The sequence below is a fragment of the Lonchura striata genome, chromosome 1A, assembly GCF_050655825.1.
Source record: "Lonchura striata isolate lonStrDom1 chromosome 1A, ASM5065582v1, whole genome shotgun sequence".
NCBI classification, from domain to species: domain Eukaryota; kingdom Metazoa; phylum Chordata; class Aves; order Passeriformes; family Estrildidae; genus Lonchura; species Lonchura striata.
The window spans coordinates 50,640,589-50,663,144 of NC_140741.1; the positions used below are offsets into that span (position 1 = coordinate 50,640,589).

The 22,556-nt window shown below is 40.2% G+C and overlaps 1 protein-coding gene across 2 annotated transcripts in view; it reads right to left on the reverse strand.

Annotated features, from left to right (window-relative positions):
• Window positions 1-6,464: 6,464 nt before the first annotated feature.
• LOC144246272 (uncharacterized) overlaps window positions 6,465-22,556 on the reverse strand; it is a 55,363-nt gene continuing 39,271 nt past the window's right edge. Inside the window, exon 2 of one of the 2 annotated variants that reach the window (XM_085568763.1) lies at window positions 6,465-6,901. The gene's annotated coding sequence lies outside the window, so the exon portion shown is untranslated. Of the gene's footprint in view, window positions 20,008-22,556 lie in introns of both variants that reach the window. The other variant, XM_085568762.1, reaches the window with a different exon arrangement.

The following is a 22,556-nucleotide window of genomic DNA, read 5'->3' on the forward strand; positions in this document are numbered from 1 at the left end:
GAATGGTTGTGTTGAAGATTACCTGTGGTGACCAGAGTGATGAAAGAGGTTTTAATGTTCCATCTAGTGGATAGAATTGACCCCCTCTTGTATTTTTACCCTTATGTGAGACTAAAAGTCTATGTAAGCTATTAAGCTGATGGCTAATGACCAGGCTTATGCATTGCAAACAGTATTAGCAGACCCTTTATCAAGAGGACATGCTGTCTCTGTGAACTGGCTCCACTGTCACAGGCACCAATTCATCATGGTCATTTACTGTGAAAACAGCAAATTTCAGTCTGCAGTGGAATAAAATGTTTTGCTTCCCAGATTTGTGCAATCTCCAGAGAGATAAAAAAAGAAATTTAAAGCCAAGTTTTCATGTGAAATGATGTAAACATAAAATTCAATTAAAGTCAAGGTCACCTGTATAACAAATATCTGATATCAACCTTCAAAAAATGCCTTAAGTTGTTTTTAATACAAGCACATATGTTTCAGGAAACACTTCAGCTGAAGGAATATATTTGAAACCTGTGGGAGCCCCCTGCATGGAGGATTCTATTCCTTTTGGGGGTATGAAGGTTCTTGGCCCTTTCTTACATCTCTGCCTTTACAGCATAAGGCATTTTTATTTTGACATGTTAGCTATATTACATGGTCTGGGGGAAGGACTGCAGTTCCTTGTTAAGGTTCCAAGGTTTCTATGGGCCTAGATAATTTCCAGTCTTGGTCTCACTTTGAATATTTGTACATGTAACTGTAAAATTTAGAGAGAGGAAAAGAGAGTGAACAAAGACAAAAGGTATTAGACTGATTTACAAAGACCTAGAAATCAGTGTGTTTATTTAAGAACTCCGGGAAGGCATTAAGGAAAACTTACAACCTTTCTAATATCCTCTTAAAAACTATAATCTTAACAGCCATATTTTTTTATTTGATATTGCCTTTTTATTATTTTATGGATTGATAAAATCAGGATGAAATCCAGTGTATCTACAGCTATGGAACATGAACAGGCTGCCTTGCCATCTCTTTCCTGTAGGGCATTTTCAGAAGTACAATAATTGAGTCAGAATTGCTCTGTATGTCTATAGTCCAAGTTTTGATATGTGAATACAGTTAGTGTAAGCATTAACATATTATTCCAAATTTTTTCCATTTGAAACAAGACCTAAATAGCAGAACAAACCCAGCTGCAGATACCAGCCATCAATATCTTTTCATTTTACATTTCACAAATATGGCAGAGCTGCTGTGTTTGTAGTTTTCTACACAGCTGAAAAAGTCAGCACTGAATTACTCACCAGCCTTTGGAAATCTTTCGTATGTGCTGGCTTCTGTGAGCACCAGCATTCACACTCCAGGGGGCTAAATCACTTCCTTCCTCTATCCTGATATATATCAGGATGCATGTGTCTTCTTGGTGCCTGGGTGATAAGCTATCAGCTTTACATCCTCTGCTGATTGTTCTGGAATGTCTTCACAAATAAGCTGAGGAAGCTAAAAGGATGTGTAAACACGGAGTGAGAAATGTCAGTGATAAATAACATCACCTAAATACTTTTGCACAAAAAAGTGCTCTTCAGCTGCATCACACTTGAAACCTGCTGTTTATTCTGCCTGTGGCAGCAGCAGGACCCTCCATCCAGCTACTGGGATAGAAAGAAAATGAAACACTTCACCAGGGCTTTTGGTTAAAGGAAAGTTGCACTGGAAAATATCTGAGGCCATTTCTGGCAGTGCAATTTGATGCTGCAGGTGACTTGATTTAACAGCTGATTGTCTGTGAAAGCAGTTCTCCTTGGTTCTTCCTGTACTCACATCACTTTCCTGGTGTTGGTGCTCCCCTGTCTGCCCAGAGACTCCTGAATCAAGAGCTACTGCCAAGCTCAAAGTGAAAGGAAGAAGGGGAAAGTGGGATCAAGCCTCTTAGCAGCAAGTAGCTCTCACCTTTGCTTAGCTGCACTATTAACAGTGTTCTGGGGGCCTGAAAGGACACACTGACCCTTGTAAATCCAGCACTTTGCATGGCAAGAGCTTCTGGGCATTGCTGAATACAGGGAGGATAGATTTTGCTCTGTGATTCCAGCCTTGCATTGGTGACATTTCCATCATCACATGGAGCTCACAGGATTTGGTCCTCTGTGTGGACAGAGTAACTGAAGCTTGTGTGTTCAGTAATGCTGGTTTTGACAAGAGGTTCCCACCAGCCCAACTAGCGTGCTGCTTTACACATTCTGCATGATCAGGAAGCAAGAAGAACAGAGGGGAAATTACTGTAGTTTGTTCTGATCTTTCCTTGAGTCAGTGCTGGCCACTAAATAATTAGCTTAAATCTAACTGAAGTAAGGTGCACTTTTAAAAGAATATCAAAACAGGGAAAAGCCCCCTGGAGCCCTTTTAAAACAAATTACCTGGATGACCCCTGGTGTTACATCCAGGGGTCATCTAGAGTAATCTAGACTCCTGTGTTTTTAGTCTTGTTTTTTTAATTTATTTTTTCCTTGTCACCTCTTTCTTGGGTATGCCAAGGTATCTTGAATGCATAAGAGAACATCTCCCTTGGACAGCTGTGACTGTGCTGTCACTGACCTGGCTGAGGAATTTAGCTCCAGGAAGAAGTGTACAGCTGAGAATTACTGTTACTGCAGTTTTAGAAGTTAGTCAGCTTTGCAGTCCTATTTTTCTGTTATTTCCTCCTGGCTAGGATATAACAGCTCCCTTCTCAGCATGGTGACTTCTCATCCTTGTCCTGCTATATGTCTGACTCCCCCCATGCATGGTGTAAAAAACCATGTGCCTCCATCGCAGCAGTGATTGTAACTGTAGGAACTGGGATCCTTAGAGTTTGACTCACCCACAAATTTCTTCTCCCTTAGTTGTCTCAGGATCCATGACGCAGCATCTTCTGTAAATTTGCATCCATTAATTTGTCAGTTATCTCAGAGCTGGAAGCCAGTAGACGCTATCCTGTGGCACAGCTGAGAAATATGCCAATGCAACCCAAAAGGACCCAAAATCTGACCTTGGACATGGGTGCTTCAGCAGAACTGTGAAATGGCAGCTGAAGGAGGTCAGAGGGACCTCCCCTGGGTCACAGAGATGAGGGAGCAGCCAAGAGGGACCTCTGTCACAGTGTACACTGGAGCTGTTGCCTGCAGAGTATGTCAGGCTCCTGATAAAACCTCCTGATATTGGTGTTTTGCCCCAGGAATTCAGAGTGTAGTTTGGTGTTTCTGTCTCCCCTCAGGCAGATAGGTGTGTTGATTGGAGAACAGACATACCCCACTCTGTGTGTGTGTGTGCTGTTTTTCCATGTGGAAATGGATTCAGTCTCACTCAGAGATCTCAAAATAGCATATGGAAATGTGTTCTTGCTTTCATGTTCATTTTGTTCTGCCTTACACCTCTTAGACTTCACATTTTCCACAGAAAGAAACAGCCACTACCTTTTTTCGAAAGTAATATTTTGTTTTTCCAGAGCCAGCTGAACACCTTGTTCTCCTGATCAGTTTAAAAAAAGCTGTTCACCTAAACCCACAGATAAGTGAGTTATATTCCATGAGGTCACTTCTTCCCAACTAAACAAATGTATTTTCTTCCAGGTTAATACAATCTTCTGTTACACAGAGATTAAATTACTGGGTTTTAAAAACCAGATGTCTTAACCTTTTATAATATCAAAAGTTTGCAGATTTTTTTTGTTCAACAGTCTGACTAACAGAATGGTTTATTAAAGCAAAGCATGAAATGATTCCTCTTGAAAATCCTCACAAAATGTTTGAAGTGTTCCCGCATTCACTTAAATAAAGATTGGTGCTGGAAACTTTCTTCTCTACTCTCCCCAAACTGTTACTGCCTTTACTGCTATAGCTGCAAATAGCTTATGACTTCAAAAAGTCAATTAGGAGACTGGCTTTGAATCTCTCTTCTACCCAACTCCTGTATGTGGCTGATGTGTTGCCAAGGGAGCTGCATTGTTTCCTAGTGCGGCAAATGAATAAAGTTATATTTACATCTCTCTATGTGCTAGAGAAATAGAGATGTACTTATGTATGCATTACCTTGAATATAAATCATATAGAGATCCCCACCTTCTCTGTCTGCTACAAGGCATGCATGAAAATGTCCCCCTAGAATAGAAATAAAACCATAAAACACCATGTCTGTAGCTAGAGATGAGTCAGATGCAGATTTTAGAAGTGGATCCAGATTTCAAATGCCACCCAAATCTGTGTGTGCAATCAAAGGTTTTGGTTCTGACCCAACTCTAACTCACCATAACAGCCTGGATAAGACCTTGAATCCATAAATCTCTACCATTTTATAAGTCCATTTAATGTGGACTCTATATGGAGTTCCTTTCTCAAACTGGAGACGCATGAGCCTGGGGGATGCCTTGCTGGGCACTGCAAGATGTCGGTACGGCTGCCAGGTCAGAGGCAGAGCTATCTTGTGAGCTTGGGTGCACAGCTTCCTCCTGGCTGGCATTTCACAAGCCATGGGGCCCAAAGGACAGCAGTGGGGCTGTCACAGTCAGGCACTGGGGAAGGCACTGCCACACCGTGGCACCTCAGGCCTGGGGACACAGGATTCAGCCCTCGACCTGGAGGTGCCCCACAGTGAGAGGCTTCCTGAAACCCGCTGGCAGGCTCTGCAGCATGCGTGGGGCTGGTCCCAGCTACAACCTGCACAAGAGGAAGAAGGGGAATAGCTGGGCTCAATTCCCTTATTTTAACACTGTTTCTTTTCACAGTCCTCATTCCAAATTCAAGTTCTGCCTTAGTGGCTCTTAAACAACCCACTGTCTTGATAGTCCTTCTGCCAATTGGATAAATGCTTCTTCCACACCACGGAGTTGGTGTATGAGGGGTAAAATGCTCTTTAAATTTTGGGTCACTGATATGTGGCAGTTACTAAGGCACAGACTGGCCAGCAGTGGGGAGATGATTAGGATATTTTGTGGATTCATTGGGTGACCTTTAATGATAATATTATGTGTTTGTTTTGGTGTTTTTTCCTAAGTACAATTTAGATTGGAATTAATTCTAGTTTGGTTTTCCAACTTTCATTTGGGATATAATATTTTTTCCAAATGCTTTTGTCCCATTTTCAGGACTACAGGCAAAACAAGAAACAGCATTAAGCACACTTCTTTTAAATTATGATTGCTTTCTCTTCTACTATATTTAAAGTTGCCTTTTTTTGTGGGTGCTGAAGGTGAATTGAAGTACCAGTTAACCAAAGTACCAGTTAACCTGTAGGCCAGACACAGGTACCAGACTTGAGCTGAGGCAAGTCACCCATCTCAGTGTGACCTTTTATGTTCCATCTCCATATGTTCCATCCTTGAGAAGTACCATGCATATATTCGGAGCAAATTAATTAATTAATGAGCTATTAAAAGCATGAGTGCTTATATCTCCCCCGGTGAAAAAAGGACCTTATGTACCACTACGTAACATGACATTAAGCTTGACTGAAAATTATCCCTCTCAGTCGTAATTAAACATGAGGCTCAAATTTAGTATGGCTCTTGAAATCAGCATGTAATTTTTATTATTAGGACAATGGAGGGGATGGGGCAGGGTGGCAGGTGATAAATTCTGTCCTTAGGAACTGTCCACCGCCCTTGCACACTGTTCTCTTCAGAGAGGGAATTACTAAAGCTAGGAAGTGGGCAGAAACATTCCTTGTCTACAATTAGGTGAAAAGGCTGTGTTCAAGGTTAAGACACAAAGGGAAAGAAAGCATTACTTTTAGCATACAGTAACAACTCTTACTCTAAATGAGAATGTTATTTCAAAAGTACATGTTTTAAAGCACAACTGTTCAACCTTTTAAAGATGTTTCTTGGTTTCTGAGGAGAAAAGAAGCTAAAGGGTTGGAGCAGAGGGCATTTAGGTTGAGAATTAGAACACAAATTTTAAAGTTCAGAAAATTTTCAGATGCTTTAAAAATTCAAATAAAGAGAACCTCTTAAATGTTTTTGAGGCATTGACTTAGGTTTCTGGAGGTTTCCAGTTTGACAGAGACATTATTTTATTGCCTCAGTTCTGTGCAGAGAAAATCCAAGCTCATGAGCACTGCATGGAGATGCCATATGGGAAGCTTTGTAAGCCTCTGGCAAATATCTGTATCAAACATGCATTTGTGTATTACCTTCTGCATACAAAGCACAAAATGGCAACTAACAGAACCCCCCAGCACCAGAGGAAGGCAACAAATTACCTTCTCGAACACTTACAGATGGCAAAATGGGGCCCACCTGTGCTCCTTGTAGCCTCATCTCTGAGAATGTAGTGAAAAATGTTGCTGTGCTTTTTGTTTGTGGTTAACAAGAGAAGGCTGGAAGGGAAGAGTGATGAACCCAGCATCTGCCTAGGAAGAATATGATCTAGATCAGGCTCTCAGGCCACCCTTCTGCTTGGACAGCCACCCCACAACAGGTAAACCTGTATTCTCTGCAAAGACACAGATGTAGGTATTGCATTTATTTGGTAACTGAAGGCTGTGTACATTTTAACACTTCTGTGAGAAACACAAATATGAATCAGCTCAGGTTGTGTGATGGCATTGCAGCATCCTTCAGTGCATGGGGGCTGCCCTCCTTCTGACACCCCTTACTGTACATGAAATTTCCACATTAATAAGTTTTATCTTGGTGGACCACAGACCTGTCATGGCTCAGAGTGAGGAATCTGGTCTTCATGGAGCAGTGAATCGGATGATACCCAGCATGGCATTCACCCAGGGAAGGCACATGCTGCAAAGCAGAAATGTAAATCATTTCTTCCCAGGCAGACTGTGAAGCAGGGTGACTGTTATCAGGTCCATCCATAAAGAAAATGAAAAATGGGTGCATCAGTCTTTTCCTTTTCACATATATCTTTCGCACTCGGTAGTCTCTCTGCACCTGAAATATTGAAGCACCTTTATTGAGCATTAAGATATATTGTACACACCACTAATTCAGCTTCATAATGCCATTACCAAACATGCAATTATGACCATCTATGCTGAGCATCATATTAGGTAAATATGTGGAAGTAGCCATCATTCAGTCCATAGAGTTATTCTTTTCAAAACTATCCTATATTCTGATTATTCAGGTGCCATGTAGAATGTTGTGGATTCCTTCCCAAGCACAGTAATTTTTAAGTGCTAAATTTTTCCTAGCCATTTTTACTGAGAGGGAGTCACAATACTGCAACCATTCCTTGTACAGTCTCTCATCAATAACAGCAGCCTCCCTCTCAGACACCACTAATAAATGCTGAATTTAGCAGCTGTGTGCCCAGGCAAGGAAATCTAACTGCAGTGTTGTTTATTGCCTGGAGCATCCACTGATAACAATAAAAGGGATACAGTTTATGAAGATCTTATATGCAAGCTAGATTATGCATCCATAGCTTAATTTAGCTCCCTTATGCTGAGGCATTATGGTACATTTGTTAATTACATGATCACATACGGTGTTTTCCACACTCCTGCTTCAATTGTTGCATAGGATGCTGTGTGATGGGCAGCTGTTCAGCAGTCCTCTTTTTCTGTGTCTTCCATGCAGGGGTCCTGTGTCACTCTGACTAAGCACCGAGCTGCATGAAATGGAGGTAATCAGTTTTTCCTCGTGTGTTCCTCTGAAGCATGAATTGCTGGGAAATTGGACCTCTTCACAAATATCAGCACAGTTATCTTTAGAGCTCCCCTGTGATAAAATGCAAAAGGGATTATCCCATTTCAGATTGCATGGCTGAAGCTCATGCAATTCTTGTATCTATATTCAGTCTCACATCAGCAATCCCAGACTGAGAGGTAAAAAATGGACATTTGCTTTACAAGAGGAGTGTGTGAAGCCTTCTTCAGAAAAGCTTTGAAATGCAGCAAGCTCTTAACACCCATCCCTGGATGGGCTCCAGAATGTAACTCATAGCTTCCACTGACTCAATACAGATCCTCTTCCCAGAAGAAAGCTGAAGCAGGGATGAAGGTTTTTGAGTGGTTTTGTGAAATATCCCAGCAGAAAGAGAAAAGGATAGCACATGGACCATCAGCCAGAAGCAAAGACCTTCCCCTTAGGAGGAGGGCAAAATCAGTCCAGATCAGTAAAGTAAAAGGGAGAAAACTGATAAGAGAGCTATGTGGCTTCAGCTCTGACTGCTCTGCCTGGAGTACATCTGAAGACCAAAGCTGCCTAAGCAAGCACAAGTGCATGCACAAGGCAAGCTCGTGTCTCAGCTGTGAGCAGTTCTGCCGAGGCCTTTTGGATCACTCCAGTGCTATTGATGTTAATTAAATCCTTTGGCACATACAGCTGCCTGCCAGCCAGAGCTGGCCCAGACTTTATAGCTGTAATGTTACGTTAATGACTTCAGATGGCAGGTCATGCCATTGATTTCAGCGAGGCTCTGTCGATTGCTGCCATAGGTGGAAGTGACCCTTCCTCTTTCTGTAACCATAGAGGAGCCATGCAGGAGCATTCCACAAGGGATCATCAATAGACTGAGACAAATTAAGGCTGGCAAAAGGTATGGCTGTTGACATAATAGTAGTTGTAGTAATTAATCTATCAGTTTCAAAAAATTTTGACCTTCAAAGTGTGTTTGTTATTGCATTTTCCATGTTTTCCACCCTCACTGAGAAATTTTGTGAATACCAGGCAACATTTACAAATACTATGTGAGATTAAATGCTCTTAGGTACACAGTGTGATTCTTAGAGTTGTCCTGTGCAGGGCCAGGAGTTGGAGTGTGATGATCATGTGGGTCTCTTTCAACTTGAGACATTTTATGGTTTATTGTAGACATTTTAAAATGAGTGAAAGGGACTGATCACAAAGGAAATGTCTTTTTGCATAATGATCTATGAAATCCAGTGCCATAGGAGCATTCAGGTTACAGAAAGCAGGTATTTATACCAAGAAGCAGAATAAATAAATTTAGAACAGTAAGCTCCTTAAAAGATTGATGTGGGTGAAAGGAAGCCTGAAACCTCATACTTCCAGGTTAAGGCACTAGGTGTCTGGAAAAAGCTGTTACATAACTCTGTTTTGTAGAATTTTATGTATTTTTGAAGTGTATGCTGTGTCAAACTTGGCAGCTTGATCCATTGTAGAAAAATCTGTATTTCAGACTGAATAGGATACATCTCCCTTTGTATTAGACTCACGTAAAATATTCTTAATTCTCAATAAATGGAGAAATTTATAATGTCAGTGCTAACTGGCAGTGCAAGAACTGACACCACAAAGCCTGGTGGTGTCATTGTGGCTTTTCTTCCTCCAAAATGGTAGCACCCTCTGCAAATCATCTTTTCCATGGTAGCCTGAAGATCTTGGTCAAGGACTGGAAAATGTGGGTTTGATGCCTACTTCAGTATAAGGAAGGTTTAAACCCATTGCTCCTGATTTTTAAGAGATAGTGTTACTCATTATAGAATAGACAAGATGAATGAGGAAAAACAAGATGATGCCTACTGGAGACAGGGGAAGACAGATTTATAGGTTCCTTTAGCTTTGCCAGTTGTAAAAGGAAAAATTAATGGTCTAAGAACAAGACTGCAAGTAACAGCCATTCTCTTACCCCAGCAAAGTGGGGACTCTGGGCTATAGGTTGCACCCAGGTGCAGTTTCATTGCACTTTTCCATTAATTGTTGGATAAAATTGTTGGGAGGAGGAAGGGACCAAACCTAACAGAACAGCACTTAGAGCCAATTCTGGAAAAGCAGGTTTTGCCTCCAGTCTGCCAGGATAACACCCTCAGCAGTACCATTCTAGTACAGAGCACTTTTTATCCCTGGCCTGGCATAAAAAAAGGAGGTATTTCCTTTCAATTCACAGGAGAAAAGCATCTGTTGCCCTCTCCCAGCTGCACAAGGTTGGCCTCAAATCTGTCTAGAGAAACAGCCTCCTCCTGCAAGCAACCTCTTGATGTTTATTAGCTGTGGAGGAGTAGGCACACACCCATTCCCACAGAGCTGGGATGAAACCATCTTTCCCGACTTTGGGCGCTGGAAGCATGTTTAAACCTGCCAGCTCTGACGAAGGTTTGTGGGCTGAGTCCCAGCATCTGCACTTAATTTTCCTCCAGAGCACATGGGGCCAGTCCTATTTCTGGGTCCTTAAAGATGTCGCACTCCCCGCCATGTACGTGCTGGAGCCTCTTGGGTTCAGGATATTTTACCTTGTATGAGGCTTGTGCCAGCTGAGCAAATCCTAGTGTAAATGCTCCATCACCAATCCCACTACAGAAGGAAAAGGCTGTTTCTGGCATCTGCAAGGGTCTCCCTCCTGCTTGACAATTCTTCAGGTGCCATAATTCAGATGACCATGTGCAGAAAAATTAAGGATCCAGGACATTTTTCTTTTTAAACAATCTGGCAGCATTTTAAGACCTGCCACCTATCTTTAAGGCACTGTGGCAGCCCAACCTGGAAGTGCCATGAGCCTCCACTGGCTGCATGGGAAACAAGGCTTCTGAAGTGTGTAGTGAGTAAAATCCTAAAAGCTGTTAAGTTTGTATCGCTCGGAGGCTCTTTTCAGCCTAATTCAAAAAGGCTTTTGCACAACCACTATCAAAGCCTAAGCTCCATTCTCCTTTACATTCTTGCAATTTCTTTGGAGGTCATGGGGTTGTATATTCCATCACATTGAGTTATTAAATGGGAAACACACATACACCACAAAAAAATCAAATGAGTCATATGAAAGCAGGACTATTCCTTGCAGTCTTCAGAACTGTGCTGTTAAACCCTGAAATGGAGGATTTAACAAAGGCAGGAGACCATTCTCTCACCATTTCTAACCGCTTCCAATTTGCAGTTGGGTTTTAGCAGTAAGAGTACTGCAGGATTTGGCTATCATTGAACTTCTTTTTAAATGTTACACTCACTCAAAATCTGACAGAGGCAGAGTTTTGTCAGGAAGCAGATGAATGAGACACTAGTATCATGGCAGTAGACAGATTATTTGGAATTCAGAAGTTTTACTTGAATTTGAATTTTAAAAGTATAATTTAATATTTGGCACATTATTAAAGCAGTGTAAATTTCCAACTTTTTTTTATTACACATGTGTGGGTTCAATATAATTACACTTCTGTACACTGTGTACACATTTTTTGTCTGCATAAATGTGTGACCTCATGTGGGACCATTTTGTACAATTAATCTAAAAGCACAATTAACAGTCTTTTACCATTACTTGTATCCTAAGTAGCAATATCTAGTCCAAAAACACAGTAGTAAGGCAAAATGTTCCTAGATCAAGCCAATCTCTTTTGGAAAACAGGAAAACTGTGTAGCTGTTTTATGCACATAAATACTGTTTAAGTGTATAATTACATGTAGGAAATTATTTCAAACACAGAAACACAAGAAACATCAAATCAAGTGTGATTCAGTAAAGGCAGTCCTTCACTGTGCATTTCCAGGAGGGGAAACTGCCAGTCTTAATCTGACATAGTGGTAGTTTCCAGAAATGAAAGGAAAAGCTGAAAGCAGAATTCATTTAATGAAACTTTTTCATCTAAAAATAAGGCCTCTTCCACAAACTGTTCACCTAGACTCCCTCAATAATCTGAGAAGTGAGAGGAGAGATCAAGAAGGAAAATCCAGCAGGTACCTTCTGTATAACAGGGTTATCGGGAGAGGGTTTTCTCCCAAAGCCACCAATTCCAATCACTAGCTAGAGAAACAGATGATTAAATTTTAATTTTTTTAATGGCTCAAATAATATGATTAAACCCCACCCTGTAGCACTTGCCAGAAAGCTCAGAGGACGAGGGGAGGGGTACCCATGGAGGGGATCACAGGCACAGCAACTTGGTTCTTGCTAGAGATGACATGTCACCATCCTTTCTCTGATCCACTGGAAATCCTTCTGAACTCCACATTTCAGGGTTTCTCTGAGACTTCAGCAAGATTTTCGTGCTCATGTTTGAATACCTGCAGTCTCATTGGGAGCTCATTTTTATTAAATTATGACAATAGATAAGATGGTAGTAGAACTATTTGACTTCCAAACATGTGCTTCTGATTAGATTACTATTACAAACTACCCTAGGTTTAATTTCATTAGTCATTTAAGCATTATGATGACATATTTGTTAAGTTTATTGGTTTACACAGAAGCCAAATGAACATGCCAATGGAAATTACATCTCTTCAAAAGCTGTTCCCAGACCCCTCCTTCTGGCTATGCTGCGGCTGCTTGCTTAAACACCACAGGACAAAATAGGATTGCAAAGCCCACGGTACCTGGAAGAGCCTTGTATGAGCACCAAGCTGGCTGCTCTGGGCCAAGGCTCTATGCCTAAGAGAGCACAGACACCAGGATTTGTGCTAATGCCCATGCACACTCACGAAATAGTGACCCCACCAAACAGCCACATTATTTTGTAGCAACAGAGCCATGCCCTGCCTTATAGAGTGTTCCTTGCAGCGCTCATGCTTGTGGGTTAGGCCTGTGATGTCCTTTTGAGAGGACTAGAGGATGTCTAGCTGAAGATTAATCTTCCTCCCAGGGTGTGTTATTTTACTGTGCTTTCTTGAGATATGTTTTGAAGAGTTTTTTCCTCCCAAATTACTCTATACATCATCTTTGTTGCTTTAGATAGTACTGCAAAAGGAGATCTAAAATGGTAATATATTTTCCTCATTCAATGGAAAACATAAATTCTCATTTGCTTGTTTTTAAATCAAAGCATAAATCTGTAAGTTTATTGGAACATGGCCTCTGTAAAAGGTTTTATGGTTATTTAAGAGGAATATGATCTGTAAAAAAAATGTAAGTTTATTACACACTTGGATTTAAATTTTCCAGTTTCCCTGTAAGAAAAGTACAGCTTGTGAAAAAGACATTAATATGTTACTGAAATATCTACCCCTGCAGCCCCCCCCCGGGGTTACTAGACTAGCCCATATCTGAGAGGGCTTTGGGGGAATATTTCAGGGGCAAGGCAAAAGATTCCAAAAGAGGCTCTAACCCCCAATGTAGTCCAAGACGTTTATTCTTGAAGGTTTCCAGGGGAGAAAGAGGGAAAGAGGGCGAACAAGGAAGAACAGAGCCTTATCTAAACTCCTGTTCAGGAAAAGATACTTGTCTCTTAGCCAATTAGGTCAAGAAAGGAAGGAAGGGTTAAACTAACATGGTTACAGCTACAGGGGTTTCTGGGGGGGGAAACCATTTCCCAGAGAAATACAATTGCTACCTTTCAGAATTTCACCCAAGGGTATAAATATTAACTCAATAAATTGTGCAAATAAAGACAATTCAGGATAGACAGACAAGGACACTTGATATCCAAAATTTTTCTCTTCTGTATTTTGAATAATCTCTTGTAAAAATGAGAATATAGATCTCCATGAACTCACCCTACTGTGTCAGACCACCTGTTTGCTGCTGCTTGAAAATGAACTGGATCTCTAGACACTGGGGCATTTCTAGAGTGATTTATCTCAAAGCCACTAAAAGCAACAGTGAGAGCTCTATCTCTGAGCCAGACTTTGATGTTACTGTGCAGACTTGACATAATTAATATTTTTATACTGAAGAAAAATTACTGCCTTTATTTGTCTTTGCATCAGACAATTTTCAGGGTTTGTGTTACCTAAAAGGTCACTTGCTATTCCTACATGTTCATCTGTGTAGACATCTATGTGGTTCTGCGTTTTTAGCTGACTAACTGGCACAGAAGTATCTCCTGTTTTCTACTGCATGATGCAGGTCTGAATCGTGTGTCTGTATTGTTATACACATATTACTGACTTCTATGTTTTTATTACCTCAAACCCACAATTAAAGCATCTTCATGGCAATATATAGGAAGAGTACTAATGTATTTATTAGAAGCAGTATCAGATGCTTGGTTAATTAGCATACCATTTCCCATCTGGCAATATCTGAATGGATTTGCCACCCTGTCTAATGAAGAAGAGGACACAACCTCCATCGCAGGGGCTCCTGCTCACATCACTTACAATGCATCCATGGAAATCACTGGTGCAGAAACATGTTCTTACACTGTAAAAATACAACCAACCAACCAACCAAGTTCCTTACAGTTTTCCACAATGAGTGGAGGACATGCACATGGCAAATAACTCCTATTAATGGCTAGGAAGCAATATGTGAACCTCTGGTGAACTGGTGAAAAAATAGACTGAAAAATTGGCAGTGTTGCAGTCTTGTCTGATTTGCATACTTAAATACTTGTGTCCTCTGTACTTTCTCAGTGAGAATACATAATGTAGTCAGGAAAAAAATGCAAATTTTAGCTAAGGAATGTAACTTCTTTAACAAAAGGTGACAGAAGTGACTAGTATGATGTTGTGCTGGGACTAAAAGAAACACCTTTGGTTTACAACACTAATTATAGTGTGATCTGTTTTTATTGTTGTTTTGGGCTTTTTTTTGTTACCTTAATCTATTCAATATTACTGAAACCAGGTCATATTCAATGTCATTGCAATCTTTCTAACACTTCTGGGGAAAAATATTGCCATTTGTACAGATGGCTAAGGGGGCAAATATTGAGGATGGATCAAAAGGAAATGATGATGAATATCATCTGTAGAAGCAGAAAACTTGTTCCATGTATATCCATAATTGTTTTAAAGCTTAAATTTAGAAGCATTTATTCTAAAGAGATAATGTTGATGTTTGCTGTGTTCTATCTTTAAGATACCACTGTTAGAATAATTTATACACATGAAGTTTCCCTTGATTTGTCATGTTAACTAAAATAGAAATACCCAGGGTTTTGCTTTTAAAAGCTAATTGCTGTAAGTGGATGCCCTTTTCTTTAAACTGACTTCTAGCATTTTGTCTAAATGTTTGTAGGTAATGAAGGGATCCTTTTCAACTCACTCTGGGACTGTAATGTATTTCTTGAAATTAGTGTGGGACCCACAGAAAACTGTACCTGAGGGATCTAAAGTGAAGCTCATAATGTTTGCTAAGCTTTATGCACAGCATTTCCTGATTTAAAAGGGCTATTGCTAGTAAAGCACTGGAGGACACTTCCCCCTTTGGCATACCATTTTTTAGGCTTGCTCCTACTGTAGCCACCACTTCCTGATATAGCATTCCTTTTAAATGAGACATTTCTATTCAAGTTTATGAAAAATGAGGGTATTCAAGAAAAGCAGCTCTATTTTCATGTTTTAACATAAAGATGCAAATTAGGACCAGTATTAAAACCCTGACAAAATGAATGGAATTGTAAAGCAGAGTTTGTATTGGATGTTAGTAATTTGTTCTGACATTTTGTATAAACATTAGAAATAAATCAGGAGCTTTACTAGAAATAATGCTTACTGCTGAATATAACTTGGATCTTGGAGAAAAGATAGTTGCTGTTATGGAGCAGCTTTTTAGTTAGTGCTTTCAGTGTCAGTTTTGAACTGGATTTAGGGATTTACTAGAGTGCCCTTTCATGATGTTTGTGTAGGGATTTCTGTGGACATACTGGGAGAATGAAAGCATTGAGATTGTGCCCAGCTCCTCAAATAGAAAATCAGAATTTAGGTTTTGAGTATTTAAGAATCACCTCTGCCGAGCTCAGGAGCAATGCATCATAGCAAAGAGGAAATCAGGCAAAAATGTCTGGAGGCCTGCATGGGTGGACAATGAGATCCTGGACATGCTCAAGCACAAAAAGGAAGTCTACAGAGGAGGAAGCAAGGACAGGGGACCTGAGCATAATACAGAGACATTGTCTATGTGGATGATGATTGGGTTTGAAAAGCTAAAAGCTCTTGTAGAATTGAATATGGCTAGGAACATCAAGGCCAACAAGAAAAGCTTCTGTAGGTATGTTAGTATTAAAGAACAAGCAGGGAAAAGATGGTGTCTCTCTGGATGGAAATGGGAGACCTGGTGACCAAGGATATGGAGAAGGCTGAGGTACTCAATGACTTTTGCCAGATTTCACTGCTAAGTGTTTCAGCCACACTGCCAAATCACAGAAGGCAAAGGCACTGGGAGAATGAAGAACCACCCACTGTAGGGGAAAATAAATTTGAGACCATTTAAGGAACACTGAAGCTGCACAAGTCTGTGGGACCTTATGAGATACTTTCGTGTGTCCTAAGGGAACTGGCAGATGAATTGGCTAAGCCACTAATCATCGTATTTGAGAACTCTTGGCAGTTTGGTGAGGTTCCCACTAAAAAAAAGGGGAAGCATAATCCTTATTTTGACAAAGAGAAAAAAGGAAGACCTGAGGAACTACATAACAGTCAGTCTCATCTCTATGCTCAGTAAGATCATAGTGCAGATCCTCCTGAAAACTGTGCTAAGACAAATGGAAAATACAGAAGTGATTTGTGACAGCCAACACAGCTTCACTAAGGGCAAATTGTGCTAACATGATTGACAGAGAGTTGAGACTAGGTGATCTTTAAGGGCTCTTCCAACTCAAACCTTTCTAAAACTCTGTGATTTTAACTGAGACTAGTCTCATGTCACGGACAATAGACATTTTCTTCCCGTAGGGAATGCCTCTGCTCACATTAGGTGGATGCATCTTGGCTGGCCAGCTGAGATAAGCCCCAGTCTGCAGTGGCATTGCTGATGAGACCTCCATGGGCTCTCATGAGAGTCATGATAGTTCCCTAAATTACAAACATGAGATGTACAAACAAACCTTGGTGTTGTAACTGGAACTGAATTACCTTTCCGAAAATTTTTCTATCATGCATATGACCTTATAAAAGGATAAATTGGGGCTATTTCCCATTGGAAGCTGTGGAATGGAATTAGTACTTTCTACTGTCACAAAATCAGTGCCTGCTGCTCCCTCCACATCTGTGGGGTTGTCTCTGCCTGGAGCTCTGCCTGGCTGCTGCTGCTCAGTCAGGAGAATTTCTTTCATGCGACTCCTTGTATGGGCTCACAACTGGTCCAAGAGGCTGAGAGAAAGTCCCTTTCTGTACCATGTCATTTGCTCAGTTAGTGGGTGGTCTAGATCCTTCAAATCCTTGTTGAAACACTGCGTCCAAAGGAATAGAAGGTCTTGTATTTTACTCCAAAACAACCCCTGGAGCCAAGACAGAGGTAAATGGAAAAAATACATAATTTTTAAACAGAAAAGGAACTGTTTAAAAAATCCAGTCTGTAAGATGACTTTGAGCTGTAATTGTGTGAATTTATCTAGGAAAGAAAACATGTAAAATCTCAAAAGAGATAACTAATGTCAGCACGAGTCTGTGGTTTAGGGCCTACAGAAATTATTCTCCATGATACCTCTGCCTGAAATGTACTGATTTCTATATAGACTCTATGACAAGCAAGATAAGATGTAAAGAATGGGAAAAATGAAAGGGAATAAATTATGATAGTGATGTGAAATAGGGAAGAGGAAAAGCTGACCCAAATGTCAATTTTCTAAAATAATTTTTACTTATTTAGTTACAGAAGAACTTACAATTTTGGGTCACTACAAATGGATGTTCTCATAATGTAAAAGCAGGCAATCCACTGCTGAAGCACCAGTAGTGCTCTGTGGTGCATGTTGTAACAAATGTGCTCCGTTGGTTTGGTTTGATGCACTTATCTTCAATACAAGAGCTTCTGGATGGACATGGCTCAGAGCAGCCCTCAGCCTTGCAGTTGTCTCGGCCAGCACTGAGGACAAGCCAACTCGACAGTCAAATAAAAAGTATTGGACACTTACCATAGAAAACATCACATTTCCTCTGTAATTTTCTTCCATGCCATCACTTACAAAAACCTCCAAAGAGACTCTTGTATTTCTGCAGCCTTTTTTTTTTTTTTAACACCAAACACAAGTTTTATCTGACTAAGGATCTTTCCTGCCTAGGGTGAATCCTGACCACACTGAGAACAGTGATGCACATGTTCTTGGTAGTCTGTCCTGAACCACAGAAAATGAGCTAACTGCTTCACTGGATCATGGAGCAAAGGACTCTTCCTTTCAAATGAGTGTTTGAGAATAAGGAATATTTCCTGGAAAAAATCAGTTCTAGTTTAGCCACTAACAAACAGCTAAAATCTATTAAAAATAGGTAAATATAGCTAAAATATTAATGGCAAAGTAAATTTTATTTTGTAATCAGACATGAATTACATAATAATCCCACAGCAATTACAGTAAAATTATTATAGTTCCATGTTACCTACAACTACTGATTGATATACTCTGGTCAGCATATGACTCTGTTATTACAACATAAACTCAGCTGAGTGTATCTGGGGTCTAAAAGTATTCTAGGTGATCAAAAGTATGCTAGTATAAGTAATAATTTCCACATTTTTAGAAAAAATTCCTAAGATCAGTATAAGTTCTTTGAGCAATCTATATAGGTTTGAAAATTAAGGATTGCAAACCTGCCTAAGCACAAAGTGTATATAATTTGTATTTAATTTTTTTCCATGTCATGCCATGGTTTCAGAAAAAGAGAACAAAAGCCAAAGAGGACAGTAGCAGATTTCCTGAGGAGTTCGAAGGGCTGGAAAAAATACCAAAATAATAAAGTAACCATATAAGTCTCTCTATTGAGTCTCTCAACTCATTGTGCAGTGATTTTTCCTTCCAAACTTCAAACTTTTGTTTGAACTATAGCATATTGTTTTATAATACATTCTTTCATGTTTTAAAAGCTGCAAGTGAAGGATCACTTATTTATCCTCTTTGTTGAAAAGCAAGAGTTTCTAGACTGAGTTTGTCTGGCTCTGGTTTCCAACCACTGAATTGTGCATCTTTTGCTGTCACATAAAGCATTTAAATTCTGTTACACTGTTACAGAATAACCTTTTATCATTTTCTTGGTTAAGCAAAATAGACCAAAACTTTAGATCTTTTCACCAGAAGATGCTTCTCAAATTTGAGCATTCTTCCCCAGCTTTTGTGTTTCCCTTATATATCAGTATAACACTCAAGATCTCCACACCTGCAGCATCTCTGGGGACAGAGAGAACCAGTGCCTGTCCTGCTCTTTGTTTCAGGTGCTGAGCCTGGCTGGCCCCTGCCACAGGGACACATTAGCAGGAGGGAAAAAAGCAGAAGCTGGAAACAGACTGGCCACCTGAGAAACAGAAGTGGCAGCTCCATTGGTGCTCGTGGTCAGTTTTGTATTTTAAAGTAATAAGCATTTTGTACAACAAAACAGTGGTATTTCCTTACTCATTCTTGGCTGATGGAAATTATTTGCTCTTCTAGTCATTATGCTATTTTTTCTTATATTTTACAGCTACTAAAACCTTCTAAAGCCACTGCTTCCTCTGATATTCTCTGCTCCCCTTTATAAATGAGATTTGTTTTCTCTTGAAATATGACCTTACATGTTGTTGTGTTGAAACATGAATTTGAATGAAACCCCCTTTCCAAGTGACCCTGACCTATGCCCATCATCTCCTCTCTCTTCATTATTTTCTTTTTGCTACAAATCCTATCAGCAATGATTTAATATTTTCTTCAAGATCGTTGAATGGGATGAAAGCAGCTCCCTGGAGGCTTCTGCTCAAAAAACCCTAGCCACGGCAAATGCCTTACTCAGATCTACCAACTGAGCAATCCTTGATCTTTTTAAAATGCGTCTGTATTGATTTTCTTGTACAGCTAATTTTTCTGAGAATGGTATGAAGGACTTGCTCTAATGACTTTTAAGAGTGGGCAACTGAATCAAATTTCTAACGTCACAAAACTTTTGAGGTACATTATAAAAATTTAAAAAACCCAACAATATTGATTGAATCACTTGTTCTTTTGACTCCTTGCTGATTGTTTTCTCTGCCAGCCTTTCCTGGATTTTATTAGAGACCAATGTCAATTTGAGCTTGTTTGTAACATTGCAGGTTGGATTTTTTTTTATCTTTGTGGGATTTATTAGCATTAATAATTCAGAGAGCTTCGTGACCACAATTGTTATCCCTTATAGATGCAACTTACCTGGTCTTGCAGAGTCAGAATTGGCTGAACAGGATGTGTGGGAAGGTGTTCCTCCGCTGTGCCAGTCCCCAGGGACTGACTCTGGCTGCTGGTAGCCCAGCTTCTCAGCACCTGGGGGAACCACTGCTTGAGTACTTCTGCCTTTTTTACTTTGTGATCAATAATCCTGCCAGCCTTGTCTAACAGCAGGTTCAAGATAATGGGATTTAATTTCATTTGCTCATTATGTATTTTAATAACTCCTCCTGGTTAGCCTTACCCTGGCTGACCAGTGGTGTCTCTTCTAGCCTTAGTAATTACTTGTAATTCCACATTTCTTTATTTCTGCCCATTACTATCAGGATCATTTTGGGTTTAGTAGTTTTTCTACCTCCCTTTCATCATTTAATGAAGAGAGGCATTTCTCTTCTGAGAAACTGAGGAGTCTTTGCACAGATATGGGTGATTAGGAGTTACAGCTCTATTTTCTGCAGAATTTGCTATCTCTCAACCTGAAATAGAGAGAATATCCACCAGAGTACAGAACTGGTCTCCCTAAGATGGTGTCTTTTTGGGTCCATTGGCTGTGGTCAGCTCTGTCCCTGTGGTTTCAGTGTTCAATTTCCTCAAGGCTTTGCAGCAGAACAGACAGACTGAATGCGATATGGAGCTGCTGCTGCTGAAGGAGAGGCAGAAGTGGGATAAGATCTGGAATGATTTCCTGGAGAACCTGCCTCCTTCCTCCAGCCCTAAATAAAAGGGGAAAAGAGACTTCCAGGTGCTACCAATTTAACAGGCTGCTCTTCTGACAGGCTCCTCATCCCTTTAGTCCAAAAGCAGACAGTTTCTGTGTGTTTGGAGACCCTTCCCCTTGGAAATAACACCACCGTGGCATGGGCAGCCACTCCACCTGTGGCAGCCCACTGTCCTGACCTGCCAGGGCTACAGCAGGTGTTACCCTGCACTCTCACTGGGATGGCTGGCCACCATGGGCTATGGCAGCACAGCCACGTTGGTTTGGATCTCTGCTTGCTGTGGAAACTCATCCAAGAAGAGCAAATGCCAACAGAAAAAGCCAAACTTACTTGAGTGTTACCATGCATACATACATTGCTTGCTTATCACTACCCTGAAGCTGGTGTCAATAGACTCTCTCCTACTTGCTTTAGCTTGATTTTTTTTCAGCTTTAGGAAAGTGGAGTTCTCAAAGAAGCAAATGTATGTAGTGCCGGCGAACACTGTAGTTGTTAGCCTATAGCAAGTAAATGATCAAAACCACTTGCATCTACACTGACTGAGGTGGTTTTTTTCCACATGTAATGTGGTTTTATCCCCAAGTCTTGTACTTTTCAATAGGCAAATCAGTAACATTTCTGATTTCACTGTCTGGAAAGAGACTATTTGCCTCATAGGTAAAGGGGAAGAGATTTTGGTATTGTGCAAGCACTAGTTGTTGCTGATAGTTTGTGATATATTGTAGTGTATGGTGTTGTTTGTATAGGAAAATCCAGAAAATGACATTTGAAAGGATACTTGCATAATCATTGGTGGCTGATAGATTGGCAGAGGATATCTCAAACAAAAATATTGTTTCTCTTAAGTAGTGTGAAATTTAATACATTTGACTTTACATGCCATTGTCTAGTTATCTTTTAATTCATCCCTTGGATTTGAAAGTGTTTAGAAATAGTAGTTGCTTCCAAAAGGCAAAAAAAAGCCCTGAAAAGACACTGCAGTTTAGTCTTAGTGACACAGGTTTTAGCACAGTCTAATTTTTTCAGTTTCTTAGCTGGACCCTGAAGGCTGGTGGCAAACTTTCCCTGGGGACCAGGGGACACAGAGCCCCAGCATATGCACAGTTGGGTGTAGTGAATGATAAATGCCACATAGCAAAGGGCAGGATGAGCCACAGGCTATTCTCCCACCATAGCTGCTGTTGTGGAAAAGGGATCAAATACAGAGAAATAGGAACCCGTCATATTAGGCATGGAGCAGTACAGCTCATATGCAAGATAGACATTGAGAGAAGTTTTTTCCTTAAGTTTATCTGTAGTTAACATTGGGATCAATTTAGGATTGATGCTTGTAACTGGAAATTTTATCCAGGAAATATTGACTAAACTGAATTTAGTTCTGAGTTTACAGAAGACACGAGCACAAGGTAGCACACACAGATTAGGGATGGCAGAAGCTTGCACAATTACAAGACCTTAAACCAATACATAGTGCTTTAGTTCTGCTTTCTCCACATATGTGTCAGAGGCCACTGAGGAGTTAGCAAAATTACATGAATTGAGGTAATTCAAAGAAATTTGCTGTAAAATGCCAAAACTTAAAGATGGCAGTTTTATTGCCAATGAGAATCATATGAGAGACCAACATGCAAACTTATGCAAAAATCAGCCAGTTGCATTTACAACAAACTGGAGAAAACTGAATCCAGACCAAAAGGGATTTGTTAGCAGCTTTAGATTTTGTTTAAATTTCCCCATAGGACATCTGAACCATATGTGGAAATAAAATCCATGCATAAAATTGCATATTCCTGTGCAATTTATTAGATACTTGACATCTCAATCAACATACTAATGTACTTCCCAAGAAAACTCTTAAGCATCTGCAAACATTTCCTTTTCATTGCTTTTTCTTTTTCCTGTGAAAGAAATCTTCTTCTTCTGACT